Source organism: Piliocolobus tephrosceles, chromosome 4, assembly GCF_002776525.5.
Source record: "Piliocolobus tephrosceles isolate RC106 chromosome 4, ASM277652v3, whole genome shotgun sequence".
NCBI classification, from domain to species: domain Eukaryota; kingdom Metazoa; phylum Chordata; class Mammalia; order Primates; family Cercopithecidae; genus Piliocolobus; species Piliocolobus tephrosceles.
In genome coordinates, this window is record NC_045437.1 from 95,318,666 (window position 1) to 95,332,195 (window position 13,530).

Here is a 13,530-nt window from a genome sequence, read left to right on the forward strand (position 1 = left end):
AATAGCAAAGACTTGGAATCAACCCAAATGTCCATGAGTGACAGACTGGGTTAAGAAAATGTGGCACATATACACCATGGAATACTATGCAGCCATAAAAAAGGATGAGTCTGTGTCCTTTGTAGGGACATGGATGCAGCTGGAAACCATCATTCTCAGCAAACTATCACAAGAACAGAAAACTAAACACCGCATGTTCTCACTCATAGGTGGGAATTGAACAACGAGATCACTTGGACACGGGAAGGGGAACATCACACACCGGGGCCTATTGTGGGGAGGGGGAGGGGGAAAGATAGCATTAGGAGATATACCTAATGTAAATGATGAGTTAACGGGTGCAGCACACCAACATGGCACATGTATACATATGTAACAAACCTGCACATTGTGCACATGTGCCCTAGAAGTTAAAGTATAATAATAAAAAAAAAAGAAAGAAAAAAAATTAGTCACTAAAAAACCTTTGCATGAATCAGGGAACACTTTGGTATTCTCTGAGATCTCTTCTCCTTTCTATGGCATTTTCCCTAAGTGTCACATACTTTCTATAAATTAATGATCCCCATCTCTGACTTCATCGAAAATTTCAAACCCCTACATGGGTTCTTAATGACTATTTTTTAAGAAAGTAACTACTAGGTCATTGTTACATATGCTGCTTTCTGATTGTAGTTTCTTTCTTTACTTGCCTGTTAACCTCCTTCTTGTAATGCTGTCTTTTAACTTTACCATTGTACTCTCCTCTCCTTCCTCATACCCAGCTGAAGTTCCTTCTCTTTTTTCTTTTCTAATTAGTCTTCCTCTTTCTACTTTGCTTCCTCCATCTCTAGCACCACAACTACCATGATCTTACTTTACTTTGCTGTAAATGTTGACATGGCACAGTGTACATTCCTGTGCTCTCTTCTCTTTTGTACGACGTTTTCCCTAAGTGTCACCACATACTTTCTACAAATTAATGACCTCCATCTCTGGCTTCATCTCAAATTTCAGGCTTGCATATTTTACTGCTTTCTTATATTCATGTATTTTGCTTACCAAACTGGCATATAGATTCCAAAAAGACTATTATTCCCTCAGTCTTTCCCATCTTGGTAAGAGTGAATGTCAAATGTATTAAGCTAAAAACCAAGCAGGCATTAGTTATCCTGTTCTCTTCTTCACTCATTTATTACTATCAGTAAGGATTAATGTAGAGTACTACTGAATATACCTTCTGTCAATACACTTCCCTCCAAAGCCTCTGCTATCTCCTTTATCTGAACAATTATAAAAGAATAAACCTTATTCTTATAAGGTTATCAACTGCAAAGAGTTGAAATTCTCCTGGCTTTAAGTCTGCTGTTGGAATCATATAAGAATAGAAGCCTAAATCTTCATAGTCTGTATGTTGATAGTTTCAATACCATTTGTGGCCAATTGCTTTGACGGTAAGAGAAGGGTTGTTAACCTCATCTGTTATGTACAGAATACATAGATGGGAGGGCAATTAAAATTAAGATAATGGCGGGTAAAATAGTTCACACAGTCTCCATTTTGGGGGCATCTATGGTGCTAATATGAGTTAATTTTGTCGTGAGCATTAGGGAAATAATGTATAGGACTAGGGAACTAATTAGGAAAATAATTACAAGAGTGTGGTCATGGAAAGTGAGTAGTTCTTCTATCATAGGGGATGTAGCATCTTGAAGGCCTAATTGAACTGGATGAGCCAATAAGTCATATAAGGTTTAACCTATAAATTTACTTTGACAAAGTTATGTAAAAATCTTACTAATATCTTATCAAGAGAGCCACAGAGGTTATGGGATTGGCTTGAAACCAGTTTCAGGGAGTTCAATTCCTTCCTTTCTCATTTAGGTTGTCACATAGGCTGGCTCTTCGAATGTGTGGTAAGGTGGTGGACACTCTAAATTAGTAGATGGTTGTTCAATTGTTAGTACTTTTTGTTTTGAAACAAAGGCTTCTCAGATCATAAAGATTATTAGCATAACTGCTGTTAGTGAGATAAATGGGCCTATAGATGAGATAATATTTCACGTAGTGTATGCATCGGCATAATCAGAATAATGTCGAGGCATACTGGATAAGCAGAGGAAGTGCTGTGAAAAAAAGGTTAAATTAACACCTACGAATATAAAGGTGAAGTGGATTTTCGCATAGGTCTGATTAAGTGTATAAACTGAAAATAGGGGAATCAGTGGACAAAGCCTCCTATAATGGTGAATACCACGCCTACTGATAGAACATAGTGGAAATGGGCTACAACATAGTATGTGTCATGTAAGACAATATCTAATGATGAATTAGCTAATACAATGCTGGTTAAACCTCCTGCTGTGAAAAGGAAAATGAATCCTAGGGCTCAGAATATTGCAGAAGATCATTTGATGTTACTGCCTTTCAGGGTAGCTAATCAGCTAAAGACCTTGATGCCAGTAGGGATAACAATAATTATGGTAGCAGAAGTGAAGTATGCTTGCGTGTCTACGTCTGTTCCTACTGTAAATATATGGTGAGCCCAAGTGATAAACCCTAAGAAGGCAATAGATATCATGGCTCATACTAAGCCCATGTATTAAAATTGTTCCTTTTTTTCCAGACGAATATGTTATGATGTGGGAGATTATCCCAGAGCCTGGTAGGATAAGGACATAGACTTCAGGGTGACCAAAAAATCAGAATAAATGTTGGTACAAAATAGGGTCACCCCCACCAGCAGGGTAAAAAAAAAGTAGTGTTGAGGTTACGATCAGTTAGTAGTGTAGCAACAGTGTAGTAATGCCGGCGGCTAGGACTGGGAGGGAAAGGCGTAGAAGGACTGCTGTAATGAAAATTGATCGAATGAAAAGGGGTGTTTGATACTGGGATACAGCTGGGGGTTTTATGTTAATAATTGTGGTAATAAAGTTAATGGCCCTTAAAATAGAAGAGACACCTGCCAAGTGGAGTGAGAAGATGGTCAGGTCCACAGAGTGTCTTGCATGTGCTGGGTTTCCTGCTAAAGGGGGATAAACTGTCCAGCCTGTCCCAGCGCCAGGTTCTACTATGGAAGACGCAAGTAGGAGTAGAAACGATGGAGAGAGGAATCAGAAACTCATATTATTTATCTGGGGGAATGCCATATCGGGTGCACCAATTATAAGAGGGACTAGCCAGTTGCCAAAACCCCCAATTATGATTGGTATCACGGTAAAGATTATAACGAATGAGTGGGCGGTAACAACAACATTATAGATCTGATCGTCTCCTAGCAGAGTTTGGCCTAGTTCTGCTTGAATTAGAAGGCTTAAGGCGGTGCCAACTATCCCCAACCATGTGCCGAATAACAGGTACGGTATTCCCTTATCTTTGTGGTTAGTTGAAAACAATCAACGATTGATGAAGATAGGTGGGTGGTGGGGGTTATCTTATAAAACAATAAGGTTTGTAGGCTTATAAAGAAAAGGCTTATAAACTTATTCTTTATTATAAAGAATCACTTGAATGATATCACTTGAATTATATCACAAGTGGTATCGCTTGAATTCTGTGTATAATAATTCTTAAAATGTCCAGGCATGACCCTTTCTCCCGTGTGAAGGCACCCAGGTGATCATAGGCCCTTTGGAAGTTGAACTGGGAGGGTCAACAATAGGTTTATAAGCCTATTCTTATAAAAGAGTAAATCAATTCTTTCCAGAATTACAGCAATAGCCTTCTAAATGCTCTCCCATCTTAGTTTTCCCCCAAAATCCACCCTTCAAATAGAACCAGAGTTATCTATTTAAAAACATAAATCAGAAATGTAATTTCTCACTTAGAACTCTCCAGTGTCTTCTCATTGAATTTAAAATAAAATTAAAATGCCTTACAATTCTCACACTTTCCTCTCCCACTTCAAGTCCTACCGCTCTCTCTTTAAGTCAATTTGTTTGACAACACTGCACTTCACTCTCTTCTCAATCACACCACAGAGACTTTGAATTTGCTTTGTCCCATTATTGGAATATTTTTCCCAGATGTTGAAACATTCTCAATTATTATTGAATGTGGAAAAGTATTTGCTGGCAACGCTATCAAATGTGGCCTATCCTACCATCTGATTTCTCTATCTCATCCCCCCACGACTGCTGCCTTTTATTTCTTATTATTTTTTCTTGCTTATTTGCTTGTACATTTTTTGCATTCCCTATTTCTTTTTCTTTTTTCTGTTCTTTCTCTTTTCTTTCTTTTTATGTGCACTTATTTATTGTTTGTTTGTTTATCAAGGAAGAAAGCTTTCTTTGATTGTCTATTTTCTCCACCAATGTGTCCCTACAGGAGTTGACACACAGTATGTATTCAATATATATTTGCTGAACAAAAAGTTCAAAAAGTTATGAAGGATAATGTGATTTAACAATATATTGGACAACAGATCACAACCCATAGGCCAAATGTGGCCACCACTTGTTTTGATAGATAAAATTTTATTGGAATACAACTATGTGTATTTGTTTACAAATTGTCTATAATGCCTTTCGAACTATGACAGCAGAACTGTGTAGGTGCAAATAAGACCGTATAGCTCACAAAGCTGAAAGGTTTACTATCTGGCCTTTTACAGAAAAAGTTTTCTAACCTCTGCAATAACATAGGCCAAGTTAACATTCAATTTAAAAGAAACACAAACATTGTCAGGTACTGTTTCTGAAAAGGTATATAATTTTCTGTTGCCGATGACTTGTCCCTGGATCTTACACGACTTGTCTCCCTTCCTCTGGAGTTCATGTATCTTACCAAGGCCTCCAGGGCACTAACCATTCCTGCTTACCTAGTCCAGTCAGCATGATGTCATCAATGTAATGGATCAATGTGACATTCTGTGAGATGTCAGAGAATCCATATCTCTTTGGAATATATTATGTCACAGAGGACAAGCACTGACATAACTCTGGAGCAAACCTATAAGTAAATATTGGTGTTCATTCTACACAAAATTGAACTTTTTCTAATCCTTCTTTCTAGTAGAAATAAAAAGGAAGGCATTCCTCAAGTCAATGGCTGAATTCCATATACTTAATACTTATTAATCTGTTCTAGCAATAATACCACAGTCAGCATGGAAGCTGTAAATGGAATATTACTTTATTGAGTTTGTGATAGTCTACAACAAGTTGAACAAAGTAAATCACCATTTAATTTGACTATCAGACCCCTACATAAAATGGATAAGTGCTGGGAAATTAAATGGTGATATAATAAGGACCACCATCTCAATAACTTCTATATCTGTAACTGAAGCACTAATCCCAACCATTTCCTGCAAGGTGTTATAATATTTTTCAATTTAATATCTTGGTCAGGGGGCTGTGAATAGCATTTTCAAAGTTTTCCACTTGGCACTGGTATTCACTGTGATAATTCTTACTCCACAGGTCAAAGACTCTGATGGATGTTATCCAACTGCCAAGAATATCATTTCCTATTATGCACTCAAAGACCAGGGAAATAGTAATTAGGTGCTTCTACCCAGGAACCTAATAGCTTAACTTTTAGCCAGGACTCCATTTATTACTTGGCCCTTGTTACTCCCTACTCTCTCAGGGGACCATAATGATCTTTGAGTCTCCTAGTATGAATATCAACTTGAATTCTCTGTAAAATAATTCTAAAAAAGTCCAGGTGTGACCCCTTCTCCAGTGCGAAGGCACTCAAGTGATCATGGGCTCTTTTGAAGTTGAACTGGGAGAGTCATTGCAGTACATACTGGCAGCTCTTTCCTCTAGAAAATCCAGCTGCTTCTGTCAGTAGCTGCTATATTTGAAAATTGGCTTAGATCTGGAAACTGAGCAAGGAATTATGATTGCTTATTGAAGTGTCTCCCCGCAGCCTCCTGCTCTTCCATTCCTACCATGTTCTGGTTCTAGATATTAGGCAACACCCTTGTTGGCTGCCCATCTATTTTTCCTCTATAGCCATCCTCTGTTAACTGTCTCCCTGAATCTTGACTGCCTGCTGAACTTTCTGATTGTTATAGTAATTGTAACCTCCTGGTTTCTGATTTTAAATGGCACCCCCTGGTGTTTATTATTTTGGTGCCTCATCATCCACATGGTTATTAAAGAGCCCAGCTCTGTGGGCCCCTCACCTGCTATCAGCCCTAACCTAAAGAGAAGATACACTGCTGAACTTCTCAGTGATGCCAGTGACCCTCCCACCAGAACATTCCTCATGGCCTTAGTGATGGAATGTAATCATCTGGTGGGCCTTCTGGCCTTGCACAATATATCCATTCCAGTATGTCCACATCCCTGACACATTTTATTCCTTTTTCTACAATATAGCAAGAAAATTCATGAATTTCTACTTTACTCAGCATAACCCTTTGATTTTCCATACACTGAATGGTCACCTCAGCAGTAAGTTTTCCTCATTCTCTTCAGTCCTTGCAAGCTACTAAATCACATCTCCTGAGAAAGTACCACCAAGTAAATGAATTTTCAATTATCCTGCCTTATATTCTGCTCCCCTTGATCAAAAAAACCTCTAATCTAATCTAAAATTAATCTCTGACCATGCAGAGAGGGAAGGCCATGTGAGGACACAGAAAAAAAGTGGTTGGTCATCTGTAGGCCAAGAAGAGAGCTCTCATCAGACACCAATTCCACTGGCACCCTGAACTTGAACTTCCAGTCATTAGAATTTGAGAAATAAATTTCTGTTGTTTAAGTCATGCAGCCTGTGGCATTCTATTATGACAGTCTTGAATGATTAATACATGACTCCAGGCTGGTCTTTCCACAGAAGAGGAGGGGATTTTTATAAGCTACCAAAGTATTTAACTGTCTGTTAATTACCCTCAGTGTTAATACAAGCTAGTAGTAACTAGGCAACTCCACAGTCCTTAAAAAGGAGTTGTTCTCCACATATCCCTTAAATACCTGAAACATTGCACCAGCAAAATTATTTCTCTATACCAGGACATTTTCCCAGGGCTCTTCAGGAATTAGGCCATTATTTTGTGATGGGGATTATCCATGCTGCACATTCCCCTTAAAGCAAGCTCATCTTTGTTAGCCAGGTAGGGAGTGACTCATTCTCAAAACTCATCTTGTCTTATTTTCTAAATAAATCAATCCTAGCTCCATTTGTGTCAGTTTAGGTCCTCCAGTAAGGAAAAATCAAAATAGAATTAGACAGTCAAGAGGTTTATTGTGGTGGTTCTGTGAAAGATAAAAGTGGGAGTAACAGTGACAAGAAGAGCCTTTAGACCATCCTATAGGTCTGACACTTATGAAAGAAGAGAGGGAAGAAAAAAATGGTTAGAAGCAATCTCTGAAAACAGTGCGGTTCCAAGAACATCTTGGCCAGGCCAGGTCAATGGTGGACTCTAAGAACCAGTTGCTCTTGGAGAAATCTCACTTTGAGCATTAATGGTCTGTTTCTTACATTCCCACTAAGCTCAATCATTGACTCACCGCAGGTTGATGTATTGACTCAAATGTGTAATGGCTGGGGCTGTAAACCAACTATGCTCCCCTCATCAGGTCCTCTTGAAGGAGATTTGAGTGGCCTACTTCCATGGACAACATAGTGTGAGTATTACTACTTTGACTTAATTAAAGAGTGAAACTGAGATGCTGCTATTTTCTTACTAAACCCATTTCTTTTTCCTGCCTCTCCTGAGCACTATATTTCCCATCCTCCTTAACGGTGGTGGGGCCATAAGACTTCACTTTGGTCGATAGAATAGGTGCCATTTCAATGCCTGGTCCCTTAAATCTCCCACAAGCAATCCTCCACTCTCTTTCCATTTCTGAGGCAAGCATGAAGGTCATGTGTTGAACAGGCACCAAAAGATGAAGGGAGAGGATGAGCTTCTGCATCACTATTTTGAAGAGAGATGCCAGACTGTCATGGACTATGTGATGTGAACAAGCAACAAATCTTCACTGAAATAAGATTCTGACATTTAAGAACTGCTTATTTCAATAATTAGCCAACTTTTTTAATGTTCTAGGAGGTAGCCTACTATTTTGATAGAAATATTGCTAAATAGGAAACTTTTAAAATTGACTTTTGGTTACTTAGCTAGAACCATTATGTTCAATGTGTTTGAGAGGCTTGAATGAAGATGGAACATAGAAACTAACAGTTATTTATTATTATTATTATTATCTACTCTATCTTTTATAATGATATTCTATAAAACACAGACAACTCTACTAAATAATCAAATAAAGTTCTAAATAACCAATGTAATATATACTTTTTAGTCTCTTAGACAAATTCTTTGAGATCAACTTGCAAAAATATGACTCACTAGTATTCTTTAAAAATGAGAATGACCACAATTTCTAACAACTAAGTCACTCTTGTTCAGATCATGCCTGAACAAGAGTAGCATTTTAAAGCAATTTTCATGTTTTCTCCAATAATGTATTAATGAAATAAGCCTTTACCTTATATTTTCACAATAACTTATTAAAATTGTGTGTAATGTTGCAGGACGGTGTGAAGAGTTATAGAAAATCTTTTTCAACTCAGTGAAATACATACAATTAACTTTATCTCCAAGCTTTTAATATGCAATGGTTGAATCATTTTTACATGATTTGTTAATCTGAGAAGTAAGTGCCAAATCACAAGTGAGATGATTTGTAATCATCTAAACTCTATTATACTTCACCTACCCATGAAACTAGCATCTTAATACTTTGCAAGTTGCCAGGATGGTGTGTGTTCAGCATATCATAAAAGTACAAAAGTTATTATTTCATTTCATGTTTTAAAAATTCACGGTCTGTCTCACCTATCACCTTAAAGGTACAAATGTCTGCTAATTGTAGTTATTTTTCAGTGGTTCTACTTTTAGCAGTTTCCTCCAATAATTACATCTAGATTGACTAACCAATTACTTTGCTATATGATTTCTTCATTTTTTCCTGGAACTAATCCCCCATAGATACTGAGGAACTACTGTACACAAATGTTTACTGCTGCTTTATTTGTAATGAGACCAAACTGGAAATAAATACACTTCAGTGGGTGAATGGATAAACAAATTGTGGTACATTCATACAACAGAATACTACTCAGCAATAAAAGGAGCAAAGTTTTGTTAGATACAATAACTTGGATAGATCTCAATGGGATTATGCTGAGTAAAAAAAAGCCTATCCCAAAAGATTACATAATTTATGATTCTATTTATATAGCATTCTTGATATGACAAAACTATGGAACTAGACAAGAGATTAGTGGCCACCAAGGATTAGTGGCCACCAAGGAGAATAGAGTGTAAGTATAAAAGCTAACACAAGGGAGTTTTGGGGGTTGATGAAACCATTCTGTTTCTTGATTGTGGTGGTAGTTACAAAAATCTACAAATGTGATAAAATTTTATAAAATAATACGTGAAAAATGCCTCCAGTAAAAACTCCTGAAATCCAAATTAAGGTCTGTAGTTAATAGTATTACACCATTGTCAGTTTTCTGTATTAGATTATTCTATTAAAGTTATTAGGACATTATCATTGGGTAAAGCTGGAAGACTGGAATGAAGGAACTCTCTATACTATTTTTGAAACTTCCATGTTAGTCTAAATTATTTCAAGATAAAAAGTTTAAGAACAAAATACTAATCTCCAGGACTACTCCCAGAGATTCTAATTCAGCAGATCTAAAGTGGAGCATGGGGATCTCCCCAAGTGGTTGTCATGAGCAGTCATATTTGAAATCCCCCCATCTTGGCAGTCAAGATGACAGCAGGTTCTACACAACAATTTTCTACAATGCCTCTTATTGCAAGCTGAAGGAATCATGCCAAAGCACAAGATAACAAATCTATGAGGGCCTAAAACAGCATCCAAGGGGGTCCTGGAACTAATACCCCACAGATACTGTACACAGATGTTCACTGCTGCTTTATTTGTAATAACCCCAAATTGGAAATAACACAGCATCCCAGTAGCATGGCTTGATTCCCAGTTAGCATCTAAACTAAGACTAGATGACTTCAAATATTTCAAGCAGCACTCCATAAGCATTAGTTCTTACCCCTAAATGTTTCATAAGATGTTTCACATTGCTAGTTAGGGGCAGATGAATACAATCTGATTTTATGCCAAGTTGGAAGTAATGGTGACATCCTTTTAAGAATATTACAAAAGATTACTATTTGAAGAGTAGACCTCCCACCTTCAAATGGAGGTGGGCTAAAGGAAGACCTGTGAAAAGGGTCAAGATTTTACTAGGAAATCTGCATAGAATTTAAAAAGTAATTGAGCCCTAAGGCATTATCTTTTAATTAAAGTCCAAAATGTGATTTATCTTAATGAATATCACTTGTATTCAGTGAATAAGGTCTACAATATGGTAAAGAGCTCAACACTTCCGTATTGCTTGCATAACATCAACTTCTACCATATGATAATTCTACTATCATGAAGAAAATCACTATGTCAAAATATTATCTCTCAATTGTTTTAATTATTAACATTAATATAAAAATTAGATGGGTAATATTGGTAATAAACACTTGAAACTTTATTTAAGCATATACATAATAAGAAGAAAATGGTTCATTTAACAGATACATTTTTTAGTATGTCTACTATATGGAAGTTATTATACTAGATACTGACATTGAAACATATAATATATTGTTTCTTTCCTCAAGAAGCCAGTGTCTATTGGAGTAAATAACTCAACAATTACTATGTAGTCCATTGATTATAGTATGGGTGTCTCTTAATTTGAATCTTGAACGCTGAGTAGAATTTAGCTAGATGAAGAAAAGGTACATGTGCATTGCAGGGAGAGGAAACAGTTTGAATGCATGGAAGAATGCAATTAAATGACGTATTCAAGTAGCAGTGACTATATCTGAAATCAATAAACAATGAGGTATTTGAGTATAGGTTTGTGGGTGGAAGAATAACTATCTGAAGGCAGGTGACAATGGGTGTGTGGGTGTCTTCAGCACAACACTCTGGCATGCAAGGCCATCCTGAAAGTATTCAAGCATTTTGGAAACAGCATTCATACAGTAGTGTTGACAATGGACTGGAATATGATTAAACTGAAGGCAAAGAGAAAAATAAAATTATTGAACCAATAAAATGGGGTGCAGAATTATGCAGTATGATGATTTTCATTGTCATTATAACTTATACTAGTCTTTGCACATTGGAAAGCCACATCTTTGTTAAAGCAGTGAAATTAATTAGCAAAAATCCCAAAAGTCAGTTGGGTTATGCCTGTAGTCAAACCATCTGTACACAATAATTTTAAGGAAATTAAAAAAAAAAATACATGTGTAGCGAAGTCTCTGTTAAAAGAAAAACAAGTGTCCTTTGGGTTGAAAATACCATCTGGATCATTTCAAACTTACCAGGTACAAAACATAGCACTGAAAAGCCTAAGGTCTGAAATATATAAACAAAAAAAAAATCTTGAAAGAGATCTTAAATCTTTAAAACATTCCCTCCAGAAAGCAGGTTAGCATTTTTCACACTGCACCTGGATTTTCTTACATTAAAATGTCATGTTACTTCCTAGAAGGGATATTGTGAAGATTAACACAATCACGTTTTAAAGCTCTTTGAGTTTGTCAGAGTGAAGTTCTGTAAGTACAAGGTGTAACATTTACTATTCACTGCACAGTTATTTGAACCCTAGTTATGTGGGATATCAGAGTGAAGCAGATAAACTTCTTTTTACCCACATGAAGTAGAAAAATGAAATTCAGTAGAGAATTAGAATTGGTAATGTTTGAAAAACCATGCAAAAATTGCTGCATTCTTTTTACTTTTAGGTGTCTTGACAGACCCTTCATAATATAGAAAAAGATTTATACCCAAGTCAAGTAATAAAGGAATTTACTCATTGATTTTTAAGGTTCTGGGAGTGAAAGAATGTTCTTGCAAGTTAAAAAAAAAAAAGTGTAGATTAAAAATTTTTTTAATATGGGAAAATCAAATTTACTTATTTTAATCTATTTTAGCCAGTAACAATACACATTCAATAGTCCTTGATGCTAGGCATTTCAAAAAATTATAAAAAGCAGTAAACTCAACCAAATAATCAAAGTCTTTTTTATCTTTTAAAATACTTAAATTTACAGAGATAGATTCATACACAAACAATGAAAATATTATCTGGTGTTTGCTAATAACATAGTCCAGGAAATCTGTGCCAAACACTGTTAAAAATGAAGATCTGCTTTTTTTTCCTTCCATTCACTCATTTAAACAACTTTTATTGATTACTTCATGCAAATGAAAACAGGGTCATATGGCTCGCACTGTAATTCATTTGTTCATTCAAACATTTATTGAGACCCAGACACTAGAGCAAATAGGAAATACAGTAAGCTCTATTTTATGTCTTAAGATTATTTTTCTATAGTGGTGGAGTCAGATACGTAAATATATCATAAGGTCATATTTTAAGGTGGAATAGTAACTACAATGTATAAATAATACAATGATGCTTAAGTACTTAGACAGGAGTTCTCAAGCATAGCTGCATTTTAGAATCATCAGAAGCATTTTCATTTAAATCAAATGCACAGGCCTCATCCATCCCGCCTCAATTCTGATTTAATTGGACTACAACGGAAAACTAGAGTGTTGTTTTTTTTGTTTTTTTTTTTCTCAAAACTTTCATTGAGTGTAATATGTGCCCAGGGTTGAAGCTTCCCTACGCCCATGCTAAATGGTTTGTTTAAAAAACTAATGAAGAGAGAGTTTTAAAATTGTGTTGAAACTGAGGACACCCTTCAGAAAATCTGTAGGTGAAAAGAGAGATAGCTTAAGACAGCTATCACTAAAATGGAATACAATATGGTACATATATTCTAACAATTCAGAAAAATTTAGCAGAGCTTTAAATGAAATCCACTAAACCCATGAACCCAAACCTAGGACTAAGTATATTATGTAAATATTTATCCTTGGGCCCTCAATCTCCAAATTCTTCCAATTACCCAATTAAATTCAAACTAGTCAAAACCTCTAAGTCAGGTTGTGCCATGTTTTATATTTGGAATAAATGAGTGATGATGTAAAGATGTTACATTCAAGAAGCCTGCATTTCAAAACAAAACTGAAATTCCAGGCATCATCAAGAACAGTGGAGAATCTCATGGAATGACCAGATCTATGATCATCTGAAATGTCAGAAGGCAGTAGTCTATTCAATCAGCAGGGTATTCAATCAGGAATTACGGTTCTGGGATTTCGGGTTCTTGCTCAGTTTTCCTTGGTAATAAACAAAAAAAATAGATTTAAAAACCCAAGAGTGTCTTCATTTAAGAGTTTTCCAAGAAGTTCAACTTCCAGGTGTTTCTGACCACGAGATTAACCATGTCACACAACTATAATGAGACTACAAAGCAGACAAGAGGTGATCATTTATTAAGCCGGGCAAAGGGAGGCTTAATAGAAATAAAAACTCAGGACCAAAAAGCAGTATATTGAAATTTTCAACCATGAAGTATCCAAAAAATCCAAAGTTTATAGCCTTTTAAAAGTATTTATTCTGTAACATCACACCTCC